At 35.5% G+C, this 25,133-nt stretch overlaps 1 protein-coding gene across 1 annotated transcript in view; it reads left to right on the top strand.

Moving 5' to 3' along the window:
- The window catches only part of NAALADL2 (N-acetylated alpha-linked acidic dipeptidase like 2), a 1,451,411-nt gene that overhangs the window by 40,327 nt on the left and 1,385,951 nt on the right, over positions 1–25,133 (top strand). The window contains exon 2 of the mRNA XM_082839043.1: positions 17,756–17,818. The gene's annotated coding sequence lies outside the window, so the exon portion shown is untranslated. The remainder of the gene's footprint in view (positions 1–17,755; positions 17,819–25,133) is intronic.

Here is a 25,133-nt window from a genome sequence, read left to right as displayed (position 1 = left end):
GGATGTCCACTCTAGTCAGTATTATTCCACATAGTTTTGGAAGTCCTAGCCACAGCAGTCAGAGAAGAAAAAGAGATAAAAGGAATACAAATTGGAAAAGAAAAAGTAAAACTGTCATTGTTTGCAGATGACATGATACTATACATACAGAATCCTAAAGATGCCACCAGAAAAATACTAGGACTAGTCAATTAGTCTGATAAAGTAGCAGGATACAAAATCAATGCACAGAAATCTCTTGCATTTCTATACACTAACAACAAAATATCAGAACGAGAAATTAGGGAAACATTCCCTTTCACCATTGCAACAAAAGGAATAGAATGCCTAGGAATAAACCTACATAAGGAGGTAAAAGACCTGTACTCAGAAAACTATAAGACACTGATGAAATCAATCAAAGATGACACAAACAGATGGAGAGATATACCATGTTTTTTGATTGGAAGAATCAATATTGTGAAAATGATTATGCTACCCAAAGCAATCTACAGATTCAATGCAATCCCTACCAAATTACCAATGGCATTTTTTACAAAACCAGAACAAAAAATCTTAAAATTTGTATGGATACACAAAAGACCCTGAATAGCCAAAGCAATCTTGAGGAAAAAAAACAGAGCTGGATGAATCACACTCCCGGACATCAGACTATACTACAAAGCTACAGTAATCAAGACAATATGGTACTGGCACAAAAACAGCAATATAGATCAATGGAACAGGATAGAAAGCCCAGAGATAAACCCACACTCCTATGGTGAAATAATTTATGACAAAGGAGGCAAGGATATACAATGGAGAAAGACAGTCTCTTCAATAAGTGGTGCTGGGAAAACTGGACAGCCACATGTAAAAGAATGAAATTAGAACACTTCCGAGCACTATACACAAAAATAAACTCAACATGGATTAAAGACTTAAATGTAAGACTAGACACTATAAAACTCTTATAGGAAAACATAGGAAGAACACTCTTTGACATAAATCACAGCAAGATCTTTTTTGACCCACCTCCTAGAGTAATTGAAATAAAAACAAAAATAAACAAATGGGACCTAATGAAACTTAAAAGCTTTTGCACAGCAAAAGAAACTATAAATAAGATGAAAAGACCACACTCACAATGGGAGAAAATATTTGCAAACGAATCAACGGACAAAAGATTAATCTCCAAAATATATAAACAGCTCATGCAGCTCAATATCAAAAAAACCAAACAACTGAATCATAAAATGGGCAGAAGAAGTAAGTAGACATTTCTCCAAAGAAGACATACATATGGCCAAGAGGCACATGAAAAACTGCTTGCTCCACATCACTAATTATCAGTGAAATGCAAATCAAAGCTACAATGAGGTATCACCTCCCACCAGTTAGAATGGGCATCATCAGAAAATCTACAAACAACAAATGGTGGAGAGGGTGTGGAGAAAAGGGAACCCTCTTACACTGTTGGTGGGAATGTAAATTGATACATCCACTATGGAGAACAGTATGGAGGTTCCTTAAACTAAAAATAGAACTACCATATGACCCAGCAATCCCACTACTGGGCATATACCCTGAGAAAAGCATAATTCAAAAAAATATATGTGCCACAATGTTCACTGCAGCACTATTTACAATAGCCAGGTTATGGAAGCAACCTAAATGTCCATCAACAGACGAATGGATAAGGAAGATGTGGTACATATATACAATGGAATATTACTAAGTCATAAAAAAGAACAAAATTGGGTCATTTGTAGAGAGGTGGATGGACCTAGAGACTGTCATACAGAGTGAAGTAAGTCAGAAAGAGGAAAACAAATATCGTATATTAATGCATATATGTGAAATCTAGAAACATGGTACAGATGAACCAGTTTGCAAGGCAGAAATAGAGACACATATGTAGAGAACAACCATATGGACACCAATCATGGAAAGCGGAGGTTGTGGGGGAGTGGTGATGGAATGAATTGGGTGATTGGGATTGACATATATACACTAATATATCTGAAATAAATTACTAAAAAAACAGCTCCTGTAATAAATATATTTCCCAGAGGGGGTGAAAAATTAAAAAAAAATTTTAAATATTTTAAAAGCATGTAAAAACATAAAAAAGGAAAATGTTATTTTATTAAAAGATAGATTAAAAATAACCAGTGTGTATTACGAATTTAAAAATATAATTATTAAAATTAAAATGGTAATAGAGGAGTTAAACAGCTGATTAAACACAGCTGAGGAGATAATTATTAAATTGGAAGATAGAGGCAATGAAATTACCCAGGATGTATGTAACACAGAACACATTGGTTTAAATTTAGAACATCAAAATAAAAATAACATTCTAAAATGTTTTACAAATAGTAACACTAAGTTAATTACATTACAGCTCTTAGTATGTGTTTCCATTAAGATCAGTATTTAGCACATTTTACAATGCTTATTTATTACCCTGGTAGGTTACAATTCTTTGCAGGAGCAGCTTTTATATCAGGTACTTTATTGATAAATATTATAGATGTGTGGCCAATTTTTACTGGACAAATAAGTGTTTTGCCAAATTAGAGAAACCTTTTGGGTAAGTAACTGATGGGAATCAGAGGAATGACAACTGGAAGAAAACCTTAAAGGCTGTAGAGTAGAGTTTAAATTGGATAGAATAGCATTTAGTAATGATATTATGTTTGGGGAACCAAATTGGCAGTAGTGGTTTAAAGTTGTCTGAGACTAGTGTGAAACTGTCTCAATACGATACCTAGAAAGAAGAAAGAACGCTTTTTAGTTAAGTTCCAAAAATAGTCTCAGATAACAATAGACATTGAGCATGGGCAAAAGAGAAAAGAGATGAGAAGAAAGAAATTATAGAGTAGGAGAAAAGAGCAAAAGAAGTAGCTTAAAATGTGAATAGAGATAAACTGGTAGGTTGATCCAATTACCTGTTTGCTACTAGAATATTCCATAGAACATTTATTATTGATTTTCATACTAATCTACAACATTGGCAACCAAAAACATTTTAGTCGTCATGCTTTCTATACTGTCTCCATCTCTTTTCTCTTACTAGAGTTGTAAATGTTACAGTCCAGGAGCAAGTGCCTCTAAAATATTGACATTGCTTCTTGTCAGTATTCTGATAGCAATCTTATTTTTGTTTATTTAATGGTATTTAGTAATTATATTTTAAATATAGTCTATATTCAGATATCAGTTATACATCTACCCATTTGACCCACCACTATATACATGAAAGGGAATACTACCTACCCAGAGACACACAGTAGCTCACCTTCTGTTTGCAGACACTTCAGTTCTACCTGCTAATCCTACTTTATTAAGCAAGAGTTGTTTTTCCTTTGGATTAGTTTGAAGGGCTTCCTATGAAATTATTGATTGAACAAAGATGATAAAAACTGATCTGTATACTGCTATCTAAAAAAAGTGGTTTGTTTTTTATATTATCTTTGCTTAAAACCAGAGGTATATATAATTTGGAACAACCTCTTTGATAAGAGGTTAAGTCAACCTCTTAAGTCATGTCTATAATATTGTTATTCATCCAAAGAACAGCAATTTCTTTATGAAATTTGAGAAAAATATCAAGAAATGAATAAATTTGAAAGCCTAATATTTAACAATATTATTACAACATTTAACTTGTTCCTTAAGTTATTAAAAAATAAATGTAAATTGAAGCTACGATGAGGTACCACCTTACACAGGTCAGAATGGCCATCACTAAAAAGTCTACAAATAACAAATGCTGCAGAGGGTGTGGAGAAAAGGGAACTCTCTTACTCTGTTGGTGGGAATGTAAATAGGTGCAGCACTATGGAAAACAGTATGGAGGTTCCTTAAAAACCTTAAAATAGACTTGCCATATGATCCAGCAATCCTACTCCTGGGCATATATCTGGACAAAACTATAATTTGAAAAGATACATGTAGCCCTGTGTTCATAGCAGCACTATTTACAATAGCCAAGACATGAAAGCAACCTAAATGTCCATCAACAGATGAATGGATATATACAATGGAATACTACTCAGCCATTAAAAAGAATGAAATAATGCCTTTTGCAGCAACATGGGTGGACCTAGAGATTATCATACTGAGTGAAGTTGTCAGAGAAAAACATATATCATATGATATCACTTATGTGTGGAATCTAAAATATGACACAAATGAACTTATTTATAAAACAGAGACAGACTCATAGACATAGAAAACACACTTATGGTTACCAGAGTGGAAAGCGGGGTGGGGGGGAGGACTAAATTAGGAGTTTGGGACCGCAGATACAAACTATCGTACATAAACAAGTTCCTGCTGTATACCACAGGGAACTATATTCAATCTCCTGTAATAAACGATAATGGAAAAGAATATGAAAAAGAAAACAATATAAAACTGAATCACTTTGCTACACACCAGAAACTAACACAACATTGTAAATCAACTATACTTTAATAGAAAAAATTTAAAATAAATGAATTAATTTTGAAAGTTCCTTTGCTATAGTTACTTCTAAAATTAATTTTTAAATGGGTGTGATTTTCCTGTAGTAAAATACATATGATTTCAATGTATATTGTGATGTTAAGTTTTTCTTTCAACTGGCAGGTTAGTTTTAATTTTATTTTCTATATTATTATTAGAGAAAATGAACAAACTTTCATATTCTGATTCAGACTTGGATTTATTGAGTTTTTTTGGGGGGAGGGATTGTTACTATTTATGTATCATCTACTGATTATTAAATGTTACATGAGAGACTGCTTGTCTGTGCCGGTGAAATGTTCTTTTGCCAGAAGAAAGCATTATGTACTTTCATCTTTAATTGCAGTATTTCTAGAACAATTATCCTAGCAGTTCCTTTTCATAATCTTAGAATTATATTTGCTTATTAGAGTTAATTGAAAATAGTGTTGATACATATATTAGGATGTTTTTCTGGTATGGTAATATAACATGGCAAGTATTTCTGCTTTACCGTGGATATTATATTCTTTTCTTTCTTAATCAGTTAAAAAAAATTATACCCCCCCCAAAGAAAACCAAAATAGACTTTAAAAAAATTATACTTGGGCTTCCCTGGTGGCGCAGTGGTTGAGAGTCCGCCTGCCGATGCAGGGGACACGGGTTCGTGCCCCGGTCCGGGAAGATCCCACATGCCGTGGAGCGGCTAGGCCCGTGAGCCATGGCCGCTGAGCTTACGCGTCCGGAGCCTGTGCTCCACAACGGGAGAGGCCACAACAGTGAGAGGCCCGCATACCACACACACAAAAAAAAAAAAAAGTTATACTTGAAGAAAATCTAGATGAGGTATTTAGCTAATGAGTAGCTGATTTTGTTTTTGATTAGTTTTAAGAAGTTTTAAATTCAAGTTGAATTTTGAAAAGTTGTTTTTCTTTCTTGAAGAGAAGACGTTTGTTTTAGTTATAAGACAAAATTGGTACCAAGTGATATGGCACCAAGCTAAATAAATACCTTGCGTTTACTCCTTGATTGATGGTACAATGGATTATTATTCTATTAACTTTCTCATGTCCTTCTATATGTTTCTTTCAGTATTTTGTAGTATGTTTCTGTCACTCACTGATTTCCTCCTGAAACCAGAATGTTATTAAAAAAATTACTCAAACTCAAATGCCTTAGAGCCCATGTAAGTAAAATGGATGAATGAAGTGTAAAGATGATCTCTGGTAACTAACAAAAGGCCTTTATGCTGGTGAGAAAGTAGGGAGTGTGGGGACTCAAGAAACCTGGAGAGTATGTGCTCTATTTAAGGACAGTAGTCACTAACCAACTTCACCCAGTTTTTACTATGTGGGTATGATGGCCCAGGGTTGCCAAATCTTCCAGTTGTATGAAGAAGCTGAAAATCTGGATGTGTGTGTTTAATTTCCTGATCTTTGAAGTTTGGCAAATAACTTTTAAAAAACATTGTATGGACCAACACCTTGTATCGACCATCTTTATGCAAGATGATTTTAAAAAACATGTTTGATTCCCAACTTTTTAAACCTATCTAAAAATAAGCCAGACCCAAGGTTGACAGTTTGGATGACAAAGACTGTTTAGAGACCATCTCTCTCTCTCCCTTCAACATCTCTGAGTCCCTCTCCTTTCTTGTGTTTCCACCTGGTGTGCTGTACTGTCCTTATTCCACCAAACCAGTTAATACACTAACCCAGTTAATTCTACCTCCTTAATAGCTTTCATTTCTATTCACTTGACATTCATCTCCACTAGTTGACATCTATCTTCATATACACCTCAGCTACTTAGTTGAGTCCACCATCATCTTTCGTCTGATTAATGACACTTTTTCCTAACTAGTCTCTCCTCTTTTAATCTTTCTGAATCCATTCCTCACACTGAGACAGAGGAATGACCTAACTATAAAGTAAATCACAGCCCTACTTCAGATCTTTCAAGGATTCTCCATTAACCTGAGAATAAAATCTAATCATCTTAACATGACCCACAAGGCCTTTTATTATCTGGTCTTTGGTTACAGGTCTAACTTTACCTCCTGCCATTCCTCTTCATATTTTATGCTGTAGTCAGGTTGAATTCCTTCAACATTTATATTTTTTCTTGTTTATGGGTCTTTGTAAATGTGGTCTTCCATCCTAGGCCTCTTCCCCTTACCCATTCTGCAGCAAATTGATGTGTGAAGAAGAGGATGTAGGTAAAGCATAAGAAAGTTCAGATCTATTCTAATTGCACTGAGCACGTGGTAGTCCCAGTTGCCTTTTCAAAGACCTGGTCAACTTTTTAAGAAAGCAGAAGTAGCAGCCCTTACATGATAAGTCTCTTTGTATTCTGGGTTTTTTCAAGATAAAGGCTCAGTGATTTGAGTTATCCAGAGTATGAAAAGCTCTGACATTACAAAGGTATGTCGTAAAATTATTTGAGTCAGCAAGTTATCTCTCTCCCTGTCTATTTGTGTTTATCTCTCTGTCTCCATCTCTTTCTCACACACACATTCACACAGTGCACCTATAAGACAGGCATATCAAACAAAAAGTATTAACGAGAGTTTTATTAGAATCAATAATCCTGACTCAAACCAACATTCGGAGAGTAGGCTCAGTACACAGATTTTATATTCTTAAACATGGAGATAACATTTTCAAATGATATTTTTTTCATAAGTCTTTGCAACATAAGATTATTCAAAAGCTTCACCATTAAGGTCAAGGTTAGTCCTTGGCATAGTTGTTTAAAAGAGTGAATGAATGAGTGAAGAGTAGTGGTTTTTGGTGGGTTTTTTTGCCTGTTTGTGTGTGTGTGTTTTTGTGCTTCCTGTTTTTCTTTCATTGCCCTTCTCTTACCCTCTTGTTTTCAATGTATCAATACCTTTCAGAGAAATTCCACGTACAGTGGCATCCTCTGTGTCCCACATAAGATAATGATCTTATGCGTCCTCTACTTTGTCCCAGTATTAGTAGAGCTAGTGGTTGAATGGACTATTTTGGTAGTCATATAACACTAACCAGGAGCTTAGAGATGACTAACTAAAATGAGGGTAATCATCAGTTAAATCCATTACACCTGTCATCTGCCTTCACTGATCAAGCTTGCTTTAATTGTTGCTACAAAAGACTTGCAGGTCCTCCAAGCTTCACAGAGCCTAAACAAGATGTTCTGCCCGAGTTGCTTTCCAGAAACTTGGAGTCAGCTGTGTCTAGTTTGAGCTAAATCTGGTTAAGACTGGTTGGGAATCACCAGTCCTCCGACTGGGCATGCGCCAATGTCCCGTCGGTGACCTTTTGACATCAGAGGGCTGAAAACTCCACCCTAACAATAATTACCTCACCTTTTTCTTGCCTCTAATCACTTTTCCTCACACTCCTTCGCCTCAGCTCTACCCCATAAATAGCCCAGGCCCCTTGCCTTCAGGCACACGGATTTGAGATTTGTTCTCTCATCTCCTCACTTGGCTGCTTTGTGAATAAAACTTTTCTCTGCTGCAAACCTGGGCATCTCAGTGTGTGGCTTGCTGCTCGTCAGGCAAACGGACCTGATTCGGTAATGTAACCTTGTTATATGATGAAACTGGTGTTTAACAAACTCTCATTTGTTTTATTAAAAATATTTAAACAATGGCAGTATCATTGGAATAGATGTAGAATCTCCCGTGAGGAAAGCACATCGTTTATATCTGGTTATACTTAATACAAATTCTTATAGTCATAACTCATATTCTGTCATTTCAGTATAATTTTGGCTTAATTCACATAAATTTTCTGTAAAAGCAAAGATCAAGGATAGTCATCTAATGGAGTATTCTGACATTTTTGTCTGCATGTCTTATACAAATGCACTTTGTTTAAGCTTTCCTGTAACAAAGATGTAATAGGTGGTTTAAGTTTGAAAACAACCTAAGACAGGATGACAACAGTGGAGTGACAGGAAAAAAAACTTCTCTGTACCAGCTGGATGAATTGAAAACAGATGAAAGATAAATTCTACCTCCTGGGATTTGCTGCCTGCTGGAGCTAATCACATTAATTCTAACCCACCTGAGGCTTCACACTGTTTATCTCATCTGTGGGAAAATGTCTTTTCCCTCATTTATGACTTTGCTATTCATATATTGCCAGGTCATTGCCAACTTGTGCTTAAATATAACCTAATTATGTGTCTTATTATTTTAGTAATCATAATCATATGGTTCTGTAACATTATTTTGCTTTTTCCTCCTTTTAAAATTCAGTTTGTGAACAGAGTAGCACAAGTCCAATAGGTACTTCATTCTCTTTTTGAGGTATAAGTGACAACAATTGATATAACATTATAATAGTTTCAGGTGTACAATTTAATGATTTGATATTTGTATGTATTACAAAGTGATCACCACAATAAGGCCAGTTAACATCCGTTCACCATACATAGTTGCAAACATTTTCTTTTCTTGTGGGAAACGTTTTTTTTCTTGTGAGAACTTTCAAGGTCCACTCTCCCAGCTACTTTCAAATATGCAATACGGTATTTTTTACCATAGTCACCATGATGTGCATATATTCCCCATGACTTATTCATTTCATAATTGGAAATTTGTACCTTTTAACCCTGTTATCTATCTCCCTCCACCACCCCCCCGCCCCCGCCCTCAGGTAACAACCAGCCTGTTCTCTATATCCATGTGCTCAGGGTTTTTTTAGGTTGTTTTTTTTTAGATTCTACATATAAGTGAGATCACGTGGTACTTGTCTTTCTCTTTCTGACGTATTTCACTTAGCATAATACGCTTAAGGTCCATCCATGTTGTTGCAAATGGCAAGATTTCTTTCTTTTCCTTGGCTGAAAAATATTCTAGTGTGTGTCTGTCTGGGGGGCACTTTTTTAACATCTATTCATCTCTTGCTGGCCACAAGTTGTTTCCCGGTCTTGGCTATTGTAAACAGTACTGGAGTGAACATGAGGGTACATATATCTTTTGGCATTAGTGTTTCTGTTTTCTTGGCATAAATGCCCAAAAGTGGAATTGCTGGGTCATGTGGAAGTTCTTTTTTAAAATTTTTGTGTTACTTCCATTCTGTTTGCCATAGTGGCTGCACCAATTTATATTCCTACCAACAGAGCACAAGTGTTTGTTCCCCTTTCTCTACATCCTCACCAACACTTGTCATTTCTTGTCTTTTTGATTATTGCCACTCTAACAGGTGTGAAGTGATAGCTCATTGTAATTTTGCTTTGCATTTTCTTGATGATTAGTGATGCTGAGCATCTTTTCATGTGCCTTTGGCCATTTGTATGTCTTCTTTGGAAAATGTATATTCAGACAATTCTCTTAAGAGAAAATTACAAAAGAATTTTTTTTCTTTGAATATAGTTTGTCTCTTTATTTCTTCCTTTTTTGTCTTTCTCTTTTTTCCCTCCTTTGAGTTAACAAAAGCTCCTTGAAACATGATGTTTCTTTATGTTTGTTTGCAATGTTACATAATTAATAGCATCATATGTTAAAAATTTTACTGGAGTATGATTTAACTACATTAAAATACGATTGTCACTACCTCATTTAATGATGACATCAGATGGCATCCAACACAATTCTATATTTGGTGTATCAAGGGACACATAGACAGTGATAAAATGGTATTTTTATGGTGCATTGGGAAAAATGGATGAAGTGGCTTTAAACTGGAAATAAGCATATGTTCGTAGGAGGGGGTGTTCAGCCTGCCTGGCCTTGTAAGCCTTGCTGAAGACTGAAGGATTTGTCAAAACATACTGTAGCCATAGACAAGGTAGGAAGCTCTGTGAATTGAAGTAATGTCTTAACCGTTGTATACATGTAATTTTTTCAGATGAAAGTGAAAAATTCAGTCAATCTTCTAGAGAGTTTGTCTTTATGACTAACCACAGCTGGGTTGTTTTTTTTTTTTTTCTAATAAAGTTTAGTACATGGTAGATAATCAGTAAATTTTGAGAAACCCAAAGTTATATAGACAGGCCATTCAAATGATTGGATACATTTTTAACTTTTTATCCAGTTGTCTGTTATCTTTGAACATACTATTTGACACTTCCATATTTAAAATGAATAAAACCCTGAATGATAGTAGCAGCTACCATTTTGGGGGCACCCACTATGTATCAGGCCCTCGTGAGATCATTTAATCCTCATAACATCTCTGAAAAACAATCCTGATTTGTATCCTCATTTTATGTAAGAGGATTCTGAGTCTCCTAAATTTTAATCAAGTAATCAAAAAAGTAGTGGAGCAAGGTTTTAAACAGGCTGATCAGATTCCAAAGCCTGAAATAAATGTGGTTGCCATGTCTGTAAGGAGGATTACTGACCCGTAGCATTTGTTGAATAAATGACGTTTGGACCCCCCCTCGCACTTTCTACCACTTTTGGCTTGTACTTCTCTGCATTCACCTCCATCTCTTATTTCATCATCCTCTTTGTCAGTGGTGACGTTTCCCAGACAGAGTGTAGGGCAGACTGGCTGTGCCAGGAGACTAGCATTCCTGTGCAGACACTGAATCAAGGCCTTGACCTCATTAGCATTGGGAGCCTAGAACACCTGCTTTCAAATCCTAGCTCTGCTTCTTAGTGGCCCTGTGATTTTGGACAAGCACTGTTTCTTCATCATTGTATAATGAGAGTAATAATAGTACATGAATTTTTATATAGGGTTGTTTGAGTATTAAATGATTTAATAAATGTATAACACTTGACATATTGCCTGGAATATAATAATATTAGCTATTATTATTTGTGATTACATCATGGTCACCTTTCATAACTTTTCTAAAGGAAACAATATTAGAGGAGAAGGAAATTTTACTCGAATTTTTAAATGGCTAGCTCGTGTTTAGCAATTGCATTTTGTAACACTGAAATTTTATATTAGTGTTTTATCACTGAAATAATAGAGAGCCATATTACAACAGTTCTGTTCAGAATTTTGAATGTGTTATGATACATTTCATGATGGAGGATGGAGTGAAAGGAGGAAGTTGCTATGATGATTCAGGGTACTCGTACTTATTTAATAATTTTGTTCTACCTTCTGATGTAGTGAAATACTGGTTTCTAGGAAAAACGTAGAAAATTGGGGCACATCTAAGTGATAGAAAAAAGTCTTTTATTTTTATTTTAAAGTGTAATTAAGCTTTTAATTGTCAAAATTTGATATGTAGACTGTCATCTTAAAGCTATCTCAGTTGCCAAGGAAATTCAATGACAGGAAGCTTAGGAAGAGCTTTATCTAGTTGACAGGTTCTAAAGAATCTGTCCTAATGGAGGGAGGAATTTGCATGGAAAATGTGGAACAATGATCAATAAAATCATCCATCATATTTTATTGAAATTACATTCAAATATAAGTGTTTTTGGTGTTCTGGATTCCAGGGTGTATCTACAAAAAATTCTACCTGGCCTGTCCCTTTCTTGCTTTCTATTCCATATTGAAAATGGGATGCATAACTTCTCAATGATGAACTTGACTGGGAATTGTCAAGTTATGCCCCCCAGCTGTTTTCAAAAATAAAGTTTTATTTGAACATACACAACCATGCAAATTTGTTTACGTACTCTCTATGGCTTTTTCACATTGGAACAGCAAAACTGAATAGTTGCAACAGAGACCATATGTTCAGCAAAGCCAAAAATATTTATGATATGGACCTTTACAGAAAAAAGTTTGCCAATCCCTGAAGTAGACAGAGCTAAATACACACATGAGAGTTTATTCCAACTTGATGTTTCTTACTTTCTCTGCAGGAAAGATTAACTATCCTCACTAGGTTTTCCTAAGAGCATCAATAGTATTGATTAAATATGGCTACTGTTTCATGTGTTAGTCTTTTCCTTTCCTTTAGATTATAAGCTCCCATAGCATGTTTAGAATTATAGGGATAGCCTTTTATAAATTACAAAATATCACAAACATAGAAAATAGGAAATGTGACTATTAAAATATTGAATGGGACAACTGATTCATCTCGTATGATCACCTTATTTTGTGAAACTGCTAACTAATTTGTTGAAGAAATTGAAGTTAAACACATTGACTTATATAGTTCATGTGACTTGAAAAAAAAGATGTAAGATTATGGGTATTAAGAAGCATTAAAGCAAACAAGCTATCATGAAATAGTGTCATTAAAAATCGATGTTTGAGTTTATTTGGTTTTGTTTGTATGCATGTTGTGTTTCTCAATATTCTTCCCTGATTTTCATCACATTCTCTTGCACTTTTACTCATGGAGTTCTAGCCTTTTTAGTCATTTCCATGACTTTCTGGCATATTTTTTGGATTATTTTAGTTTTCTCTTAGAGTCCAGAATTGAGATCCGCTCTCAAAAAGTACTGTGATTAGTGTGGGATTAATCTCTAACCCATCTTATAATGAGGCATGGTCTGTCATCATTATCATCAGCAAATAAAATCCATGTAAAGGCCACCTCCCTGAAGTCTCACTTATCTTTTTAAAAGTAAATTTGAATAAATACTGGTAATAGAATTTATGAGGAGCAGAATCCAGTAAGAGAATTCTCTGTAAGGATTTTAGAACTTCATATAGTTCATTTGCAGGTAGGTATAGTTTTCCTGCTCTGGGGAGATGATGCTGATTATTTAAAAATCAGAGATGAAACAAGAAACCCCTAAGCAAAATGATTTATTTGCTTTTTGGTAAACTTGATTCTGTTTTGTAACCTTTGAAACATGGATTTTATGACTGATAGTATTAAAATTTATACTCCCTCTAGAGCGTGTTGTTAATCATTATTGCTCTGCTGGGGCTCAGGATTACCTGTCTGCATTGTAATTCAATTTTCCTTAATATTTACAATTGAAATACCAATGGTTCTTAACACACCTCGTATATTTCTATCAGTGAAATGAAATTCACAAGAAGTAAGGGCTTGCCTCCAGAAATAAACTTCAAAATATTAAATTCCTCTTAAAATTTTGTAGAACTTTTTAAGACCAATGTTGATTTTTGTACTTGTGAAATAAAATATCTGATCCTAATGGTTGTATTTTAGTGCTCCAAAAGATAAATTCATTATCTAAGGATAGTTATAGCATAAATAAAAAGAGAGCAAACAATAGGTACTTCATTTATAATTCAGTTCAATGCACCAGACATTTATTATGTCTTTACTTTGTGAAAGTCCCTGCAGAGATGATGTCAGGTACTTATCTTTGGAGGAGGAGGATTGAAGACAGACATGAGCACCTATAATATTTTAGAGCGTGCAGATCCATTACTATGACTTTAGAAACTCCCATCTTTTGTAGAGAGGAAAAGATACCAGAAATGGAACTTGGAGCTCCAGATGAAGTTCAGGAAAACATACTGCACTTTTGAGACTCTTTCTTACTCTTATTAAGTAGTGGTAGCTGTCAGGAACTGTGTTAAGAGCAGGGCTTGATGGGTGGAAGCAATCCTGTGTCCTCTACAAAGCAATAAGTGATCCAGAGATACAGATTTGACCCTGAACTAAAGTCACCCATGAGATTTTCAGCTCTGCCAAGTTCTTAGTGCTATCGAGAAGTCAGTCTTATTAATATTTTGAGTAGAAAAGGAAAGTTGCATACAGAGCTTGCCTAAATTTGGGAGTAGCAGGGACAAAGACCCTTTCTAGAGGAGCTCTCCCACCTGAATCAAATTCATTTATTGTGTTCTGTTGTGATTCAAAGAGTAAAAGGCAGCATTGGTCTCAGGGGCTTGTAGAATAATGAGGGAGATAAAAGATACATTGAGGTTTCCCAAACTACTGAGGGAAAACTGGTTCAAGTGCCCGTTTCACATCATGACCTATTCTGGGGAAAGGAATGTTCTCAGAATTTCTGCCCCTTTTTCCCCCCAGCACTCTTTTCCTCCTTCTTCATGGAACCCACTTAGTTTTAGCTTTTTAAACTCACTTGGTCCTGCACCAAAACTATATCCTCTATTGGCTTTCACAAGAAATCCATCACATTAAGCATACCATGACAGTTGTAAGTTTGTAAATTAGTTGAAGATTTGGTGGGGTCATCTCTGCTGGCTCCCCAAAGCTAAGACCCCTAATACATGTTGCTGTCTTCTTTATCTAGCAAATACCACCTGCCAAGGGTAGTCTAGTTTCCTCCCTTCCCACAAAAGTGCTGGTGATTTTTTTATTGTTGAATAAATAATACAGAAATTGCAGATGGAATAGAGAGAGAAAGCAACACAAAAGAACTTAGAGAGTTTGGAAGTAACCAGATTTTGAAGTGGCAAGTTGGAGCATGGTGATTACAGTGTGTGCCACTTTAAAACTCCATGGTAGATCTTGGAACAAATTCCTTTTAATCGCATTCCAACTGTGTGGTTGACAGTAAAGCATCACTCCAAAATATCCCTTGTATTCTTTGAGTCAGGAAATTACTGCTTTAGTAAAAGGACATTTTGGAAGCAAAATTATAATATGGATTTTGACAGTAAGACGTACTACTTGCAAGGAATGCAAGTTATACATAGAATCAATTAAAAGGAAAAACACAGTTATTAGGAAATGATGGGATTATTATGGTTAGATGTTAAAAAACTCATTTTCTCTACTTCAAGCACGATGTGGTTGGCAATAACTTAAAAAAGCAAATACATGCACGTATTTGTACATACGGTATAAAAATATATTTAATATTGTACATTATGTGTGTATGTAAATATTAGAACAAATTAGTACTTCTGAAAAATATTTGAATGATAGGATCTGCTATTAAATTTCTTATGTTTGCTACAAAACACTATTTCTTAGTAAAAATAAGTGCTATAAAGCCACTTAAGTAAAATTGACACTATTTAGTTTTTAAGAAAAATTGACATTTTTCACCAATTGGTTTAGTTCATAAGGATTTCAAAATATAAACAATGAAAGATATTTTTGAGCTAAACTTAGGCTTGGGATACAGCTTTTTTCTTGTTTAATTTTTTTTGGGATGCTATGTAAATCAAAGTGCTCTGATGCTGTTTGAATTTATTTTACATAATTCCAGAAGTGGGACAAGTTAATTCAGCAGCTGAATGACATTGTCACAGAATCTGTTTCTACCCTTCTGCTCTGCCATTCTCAAGATGTTAGCTATATCCTCAGATTAACTTCCTCCATGCTGTCAAGATGACTAAAGCAGTTCTAGGCCTCATATCCATATACAACAGCAGAAGAAAAAGCATTTTGTTAGGAGGGTGGAAAACTTTGCTAGAAGCCCCCAGAATATGTTTCCTTGCATATTGTTGGCTAGATATGGATAACATATATACGCTTAAATCAATTCCTGGCAAAGGAAATGGGTTCACTACGATTGGCTGAGTCTAATCGGGTTGGCTGAACCTGGGCATAAGTCATCCTTCCCAGAGTTGCTTGGGGAAAAGACACCCAAGATGAATCAGGGCTCTGCCTAGCAAAAAAGAGGAAACGATGGTTTGTATAGGAAGCCAATAGTGTCTATTGGAGAAACAAAGCATCAGACTTTAAGCTAGTGGTTCTAAACCCTAGCTGCAAATAGAATAATTAGAATTACCTGGAGAGCTTTTAAAAAATATGTTGATTTAATTGTGCTGGGTTGCACACAGATATTATCAATAGCATTTTATAAAAATCCTGTTGATTTTAATGTATAGCTAAGTTTGAGAACCACTGCTCTAGGTAAACTGAGGATAGAATAAGGAAACAAAACCCTGCATGAATCTGCACACATTTAGCTGCTCAAGCAGTTTTCCATCTCTACTGAGCAGTACCTAAAAATTAATCAGCAGCCAGCAGGGAAAGGTTACCAACACAAAATCTGAGACCACAGTTAATTTGCCAACGTGAAATGATGCTCACTGCCATAGTCATTGCACATTTTCCAAGAACGTATGATTTTGGGGTACTTAAATACCCAGACAGCCTTCATAGCCAAGCCGAGGTGGGGTTTTATGTAAAGGTAGGAACGTTAGTCCCATTTTTGTGATGAGAGAACTGAGTTGCAAAGAGGCTGTTACTGGAAGAGAGAGAGAACTGAAGGTCTTATCTTAGTATCCTGCAGCCACGGTTTCCTCTTTTTACTTATTTATTGTTGCTACTTTTGTTCTTGTTTTATTTGAGACAGATGTCATTTGTTTTGGTTAAAGTAAAGCTTCATAATTATAACAGGTACCCTTTATTAACAGCATATTTTGAGCCACGAACTGTGCTAGGTGCTTTATTACTGCCCCAACATTTGTTTAATCACTACAGAAATCACATGCAGTAAATAGTACTAACTCTACTTCATAGAAAAGGATATTGGAACCAAGAGAGTTTGTTACTTCTCCGAGGTCTCATAATTAGCTCATTTCTCTGGGATCTAGACTTTGAACCCATAATGCAGTGAAATGCCAAAATGCATTTTGCTATGCACAGAGATTTGATTTTGTGCAGCTTACCGGTTCAGCAACTACCTATTGGTTGACTAACAGGTGATAGGTGTTGGGCTAGGCCTGAGTTGGATTGCATTTTCCTTGCACAGTATAATTTACATTTTTTTTTAGAAATGGGTTTAGGCCAGTTGCTTTGCACCAAGCACTTAACATATGATCAAAGAATAATTAAATGAAGAAATGACGTGGAATCTTCATTAAGACTGCTTAATTTGGAGTTGCTCAAATTTTAAAGACTAGTGAAACTACCTTGTCAATACTTTCCTTTTCCAGAGGAACTTATTAAAATATAGAAAGTAAAGCTTTTAAATATGTAGCTTATATTGTACTCCCTGATATTTCCAAACAAATACTGAGTTACTGGAGAGTGTGTCTTGAGTTATTCAGTCACACTCCATATTACTGTTTTTTTAATAAAAGCAGTACTCTTTTAATAAGAGACATAATTGGTCTGTATGGTTGACATTTATTCAGATACTTGCTTTAGAATGTGTTCTTCTAATTGAAAGATAAGAGGAAAATAAACTGAGCGATGGCTATTAAGGACTCACTGGTTTAGTTTTCACAGAGATAACATTTTCCAAATTACTGAGTTATGATATTGAAAATGAAGGGCAGGCTCCTTGTTGGGGGAAAGTGTTAGAATAGCCCTAATGCAGAATCTCATTAAAGCAACTGTCAGGATTCCTCTATTTTACCATCACCTCCCCTATTCTGTAAGAAGCAACTGTCATTTTGAGTGAGTGTACTGCCAAAGAGGCATTTACAAATAAATGAAAAATGTCACAATTGATTTCACTCCTTCCAGGATACTGTGTGTCAGCTTTGTCACAAACTGTCTTTGTTATTCTCTGTTTTAGATATCCCAGCTGGACATTGGAAATAGCTTTTGATGGTTTAGGGCCTCTTTCACTTGACCCCAGGTAAGCCCTCTATTGGTGACCTTTTATAAATATTTGTAAAACGGTTTGAGCAGTTAGAGGGTATAAAAACATTTTTCCCTCTTTCTCTCTGTAACTGCTGTTTTTGTCAAAAAGCAGTTCAATGTCAATATCATTTACTTGCATTTTTGGACATTAGAGAGAATAATTCCGTGCCCTACAGAGCAACGTAAAATTATACAATTATAATTCACATCCTCTTCCCTAACATGATGGTTTGTTATTATAATACTTAATGTAATAATAATTCTAATAACAATTACTTGAAAAGAAGATATATGATTATGCTTTTCCTATATTTTGAAATAGGTGTCCAAATTTTTATCACTCTTTCTTTATAATATTATCTTGGATATATGTCTTTCATATGATTTATATATAACATTACTGATACACATTCATTATTGCCATCACCGTAAACCAGTCCACCAGCACTACTGCCATCATGCTGGCATTAGTGAGCACTTACTCTGAGCCATATGCTATATGAATTAGCTATATGAATTAGCTTATGTGAATATATCACAGAGGTATTTGAATCCTAAGTTAATATGGATTTGAAAGAAAAGCAACTAATTAGAAATTACTAACAGTTGTTACTTTTACCGTGGATATTAAAGTAAATCTTCATATAATTATACTTTAAGAGATTTTAATCTGTATAATTAGTTATAGATTATGGATCATTTGGGATTATTTAGCTTTCTACTTGAAAGATAATGGAATGGACCAATTAGGAATATTCTGTTTCTCTTGAAAAATAGAAGTTGAAGCAATTCACTCATTCATGCAATAGATACTTATTGAGCACCTATTAAGTGGGAGCTATTTTACACTGAGGGCATGATGGTGAAGAATATGTATCTATTTCTCAGGGGCTTACAGTCTAGTGACAAACGGTCAAGAACAGGCAAGTACACCATCATGTGATGAGTCAAAACAGTAGGGATAAGCATGGGATACAAAGTGAGAAATGAGGTGGGCATCTAAGCCATACTAGAGATAAATGCTCAAGGAGGGATGTGGCAGAGGATGGAAAAATATTAAATTTTGGTTACAAAGTAGTTATGGTGTCTGAAGTGTAGTGTTTAAGATAGGGAGGTGTGCCTAAAGAATTCAGGAAGGGGCACATCATGAATGTCCTTCTGAACTATATCAAGGAATTCAGGTATAATTGTGAACAGTAGCAGTTAAACTGGAAAGACTTCATCTGATACTGAATATTTTCTTCAAACTAGGCCGATGAAATTCTCACAGGGCTAGCTTCCTATATCTATTAGATATAGGAAGATATAATAGATATATATTATATATATATATATATATAATATAATAGATATATATTTATTAGCCAGGAAGGCAGGCCATTCTTCCTCCTTCACAGCCACATAAGTAGAATATATTTCCTAGAATATAAGGTCTTTGTTAGCAATGACCTGGGCTGATGCACCTTGTTTTCCCAGGATCTGTTGCAGTATTTTGCACATAGCAGGCTCTCGGTGTTTGTGGTGTGGGATGACAGGATCAAATGTAAATTCTGGGGAATGGATAGATTGACCCAACTGAGGGTCCCCACAAAGACTGACTACTTAAAGCCATATACTCCTCTTTCCCTGATCAGTTGTCACAAATGGCAAAACTGCTTTCTGCATCTCCTCTTGACTTTTAGATTCATAGTAAGGGGACTCCATCAAAATCAATATGAAATGCAATTTTTAAAATAAACAATAATGTATCAACTTATAAGTGAAAAAATGTATGTCAGTAAATTCTCTTTAAAGACATAAAAAATGTTTGAAGAAAGCTAAGAATAAGTGAAGAAAATTATTTTTAGCAAAAGAAGAAATAGCCAATATATCCAAGTTTTATTTATTTTAACTCTAGAAAATTGTATAGTCAATATACATTATAAAAGCTTTCTTTTGCAATGAGAAAGAGATGATAACTATCATTAAATTAATCATATAAAATAATGTATCAAGAAGATAAAGTGTACTTGTTTTGTAAGAAAAACTAATGAGGAGTCTTTAAAAAATATGGTGATTTACAAATCACAAAATTACTGGTGTATATTATTGTATAGTGTGGACACTTTGGGTTCAGTTACAAAAAAAACTTACCATTGTAAAGTTCTCCATTCTAGAGACTTTGCTATGACCATCTTTTCTAGAGTTATTCCTTTAAAATATGCTGTCTTATGGTCACCTTGCTGCCAGATTGGGCTTGAAACCCGTGGAGCATTTCTGTGATTTTTTTTTTTTGGTATGGCCACATAAAATTCTGGAAGTACTAAGACACCCACCCAAGGCTACACAGAGTAGGATATCAGCTCTCATGTGATATTTTAGTGACCTAAGGATAGACACAAACTGGAAGTTTCAATAAACTCGATAATTTTAGGACATTTAAAATATTTTTTTCCAAAATGAAAATAACTTTTAAAAATATAGAACCTGGGCTTCCCTGGTGGCGCAGTGGTTGAGAGTCCGCCTGTCGATGCAGGGGACACAGGTTCACGCCCCGGTCCGGGAAGATCCCACATGCTGCAGAGTGGCTGGGCCCGTGAGCCATGGCCGCTGAGCCTGCGCGTCCGGAGGCTGTGCTCCGCAACGGGAGAGGCCACAACAGTGAGAGGCCCGCGTACAGCAAAAAAAAAAAAAAAAAATATATATATATATATATATAATCTCAAACCTAAACTATATATATATAGCAATAAAGAAAATATGAACAAGGATACCAAGTTGCACACAGAATCTCTCAACCTTAGAGTCACCTATTGTTCATAGGGTAATGTTAACATTTTGCAAAGTGAAGAAGAGGCAGTTCTCAAAGAAATGCTGCCTAATGTTTTGGAAAAATGGACATTTCTCTGGCTTGCTATCACTCAAAATACAGGTTAAGAATAGCCAAATTAAAGAAAGTCTAATGAAAGTAGAAAAGAGGCAGAAATGAGAGCAGTAGAACTGGAAATGTTGTGAAGGATCAGGATATGCCACCCCAAAATATGCTTCTTTGTCATCAAAATGATTTTTTTGTCCCTAGTTTTCATTTTTTTCATTTTTTGTTTTCATTTTTTAAAAATTTTGATTGGAGTATAGTTGATTTACATTGTTGTGTTAGTTTCAGGTGTACAGCAAAGTGAATCAGTTATACATATATCCACTTTTTTTTTTTTAGATTCGTTTCCCATATAGGCCATTACAGAGTATTGATTAGAGTTCCCTGTGCTATACAGCAGGTTCTTATTAGTTATCTATTTTATATATAGTAGTGTGTATATGTCAATACTTTGGGATTGGGCATCAAAATGATTTTGAGCTGAATGTATTTAGTTTCTGAAATCCCGTATCTGCCTAAAAGCAGAGCCTCCCCAAAGATCTCAAAAGTCGCTAAATCAGGCTACCCTGGTGGCGCAGTGGTTGAGAGTCCACCTGCCGATGCAGGGGACACAGGTTCGTACCCCGGTCTGGGAAGATCCCACATGCCGCGGAGTGGCAGGGCCCGTGAGCCATGGCCGCTGAGCCTGCGCGTCCGGAGCCTGGGCTCCGCAACGGGAGAGGCCACAACAGTGAGGCCCGCGTACCGCAAAAAAAAAAAAAAAAGTCACTAAATCTGCTTCTGCAAAGCTACTGTAATCTTCTCATCACACCCAAACAGACTTTGTCACAAAACTGACATAACCCCCATTGGTTCTTCTAAGGTCCCTTTTATCTTTCCAAAATGTCCTTTGTTTTTCTGTAAGTGCCCTTTCTCCCCTTCCCCTTCCCTTAGTGAATTAAGTCTATGGACCCCAAATTCCAGCCATCCCTTTGAGGTATTCATCTCTGAGTTCTCTCTTATGTATGCTCAATGCACATGTAAATGAATTTGTTTTTCTTTTGTTAATCTGTCTTTTGTCAGTCTAATTTACAGGGACCTAGCCAATGAACCTAAAATGAGTAGAGGAAAAAAATATTTGTTTCCTCCCCTACTAATTGACTACTTAGGGTTCTATACCACACAGTCATACTGAGTACCAAGGACTTCACTTTAGGAACTTTTAGTGTAGGAACTTGCTTCCCCACATCAAAGTCAACACTTGATCTAAACTAACTCTTGGTATCTGATCTCAGTTTAACAGCCCTGCCTCTAGGTTACAGCTGGTCCAGGTGAAATAATACTAATGAAGAGATTAAAGTTGAACCATAGAGGCATTCTAAATGTCCTCATACTGCTAAATGACTTTAGCAAAAACATGACCCTCTGTCTTTAACAGCAAGTATCAATTTCTAGTAAGTAAAATGAAAACCTAATTACTTCCTTTAAAGTAAGAAAGTGCCCAAAGAAATCAGCCCCAAATCCTTCAATAACACCTTTAACGGCAAAAGGGGATTTCTAACAAATGAGACAAAAATGATTATTTTCTTTATTGTAACAAGAGCTCAAACAAATCAGAAACATTACTAACTCCTTTATATATTTAGAGTAAAGAAGTGAATCAAAAGTTCGCAAAACAGGCTTTCGTCTAGTAAGAGAAAGAAATTTTTTAAAAAAGAAAGAAAGGCAGACGATGTGGCCAGGCCTGTCAGTGGGATGTGTAAACAACTGCTGGCCGGACAATTGGCAGAGGGCTGGCTCTGGCTGGGCCAGGTGGTGGGAACAGTATGAGGCGCCGGCTGCCTTGTTTCGGGGTCACTTCCTGTGCTTATTCCGTCTGTTGGTTTCCTTCTTTTGCGTCCACCTTCTGACTTGGATAGCACCTGTTCTGTACCATTACCTTGGCAGGCAGCCTTCATGTACACTTTAACAAATTCTCTGTGCCAAATTCTCTCCTTAAGTTACCAAAGGCAATTGTTAAAATACTTTCAGAGCAAGTGAGACAAAAAACAGTTTTCTATAAAGACTAAGGAGTCAAGTATGCTACTGGCAGGACGACTGCTTGTGAATTTTGCACACAACATTTGAAGCTGGCTTGTTGATGAGAAAAACGTTAATTGTTTTTAATTGTCTGAGCAAAGGGGTGTAAATTTCCTCTATTATGTTGCTGTTTATTGGATGTCTGTTCATGCTAACATGCCCAATTTGGCTTCTCTTTTTCTTTAACATACCTCTGCAAATTTCCAGGAATTAAGACAAAAACAGTTCTTTTATATTAGGACATAGCCTTTTCCCAGCAATATAGTGTGGCTTATGCCAACCTGTTGTCTGGAGACTAGGGAACTTTACACATGGGTTTTCTAAATGATAGGTATTTTGAAATTTTCTATAAAAAAATTTGATAGAATTTTTTCTCTTTGTAGCTGTAGCCCATTTATGTACTTTTTGCCTTATGAAGATGGAGGGGGAGAATCAAAACATCCCTCAAAACTGGAATAATACAGTTTTGGGTGGGACACATAGTCCTTTTACTAGGAGTAAGATTTTGCACACAGGAGAACCAAAGCTTTTCTCACATTTCTTTCTCTTACCGTATCACTCTTCTTTACCTCCAAACTCTTACTGGATGTTTATTCCTAAAATATTGACATTTGGGTAACATGAATTTCAAAGAAAACTTTTCAGAAGCTCTTTCATCTCAATGCCTATCATGCCTATCACATTCCACATTCCATTTAATTTTAAAGCCATTTAATTTTAATTGGGAATGAAATAAGATACCTATTATAAAGACAATTTAGAGATGAATTCCGGTAACAGATTATTTTTGATAACCATGTATCTGAATCATCTTTTGTGAAATTTTTACATACTGCTTTATTTTTTTTCTAAATTAGAAAATTGAAATGTGTGATGATACAGCTAAAGCACAGATTCAGCCCAGAAAGATGAAAGGCGATGGTTAAATAACAAAGGTTAATAGTCAAGGGATTTGACAGCTTTAAAAATACAATGTGTTTATTTAGTACATTTAAAGTGGGTTAATCAATCAACCATTCAACATATGCTAAGTATGTGGCATGTGTGCGAAAATGCACTGGGTGCTGTAAAATACATATTTTTAAACAATCAAAAAGCATTACTGGGCTCCATTTATGATTTTAATTATTATAGAGTATAGAGGAGTTCGGTATGTTTTCTGATACAGAACTGTTTACAATTATAGGAAAACAAAATAGGCAGTGAAAATATAATACAGAAATAGAGAATAGGAACATATTTAAATAGGTGCTAATTATGAGGTGAAGGCAGTATTTGTAGGAGTCATTTGAAAAGGCCTAAACCTGTGTGCTGGGGACATCTCAGAGAAGGCAATTTAGAGGCATTATGGTTTGAGGTGGACTGTGACACGAGAATTTGGGTAGATGAGAGCGGTAAATAGACACTTTTTGTTTGGGGGGAGGGGGGTGACCAAGCAGCATGACCCATAAAGGGAGAATGGCAGTTGGAGAAGTAGGGATTAGTGACTGGCACAGAGGATGTGTCCTGGGAACTTACTGGATGTGAGGAGAGGTAGAGGCAGGGCCTTCAAAGCCAGGCAGCATGCTTTATACCAAGGCAGTGGACTGCAATAAGTTCTTGAGCTGGGAGTGCCATTATGAAGATAGGATCTTCTGTGAAATGATCCTGAGCTGGGACTAGAGCAGGATGGTTGGTGGGAGGGAGCTGTGGACATCTAGGCACAAGAGGAGTAGGCTGAATTAGGGTGCTGATGGGGGAGTGAATGAAGAAATACAGTGTAAGTAATTAAGCCATATTTTACTGATACTTATTTCTTATTTACAAATGTGGTACAACAATTAACACATTCCGGAGTTAGTAATCAGGTTAAATTACTTTGATTACCTCTTTTACATTTAATGAAAAACATTTGAAGAAAGCTACTTTCTAAGATGTTTTATGGTCTGCTTTCTCTCTAGTTTCTCTTTTACTGATCTTTCATTCTTCTCCTTCTACCTCTCTCACCCTTTTTCTCTGTCCTCTCTCACTTTCCATTCTAAAAGAACAAAAATTTAGGGTGCTTTTTATTAAGTTATTTAAATAAATTAATCATCATTTTATATAAGTATAATAGTTTAAACCTCATATAGGCTTAAAATTTAAAAGTAGCACCTTGCTAATATTTCTTTCCAGGCGGCTCCTGAGACAATGATTTTCAACTCTTCTATTTTTTTCTTCTGATAGCTCTATGCTTAAGTAGTTATTTCTTAATTTATAGATACTTGATACTATCTATTGACTTCTTGTTTTGTTGGTTGAGAATTAGTTTTTCTAAGATCTCATACCCAGCCGTCCAAAATATCCTCCCTTTTAAAAAAAATTACGGTTATATCACAATTGCTCATTAAATTGTTTTCACGTTTGTAATAATAAGTGA

This window comes from Leucopleurus acutus, assembly GCF_964270905.1.
Source record: "Leucopleurus acutus genome assembly, chromosome: 5".
Taxonomy (NCBI): domain Eukaryota; kingdom Metazoa; phylum Chordata; class Mammalia; order Artiodactyla; family Delphinidae; genus Leucopleurus; species Leucopleurus acutus.
Note: the sequence above shows the minus strand (reverse complement) of the source record. Positions and strands in the feature narration are given on the sequence as shown.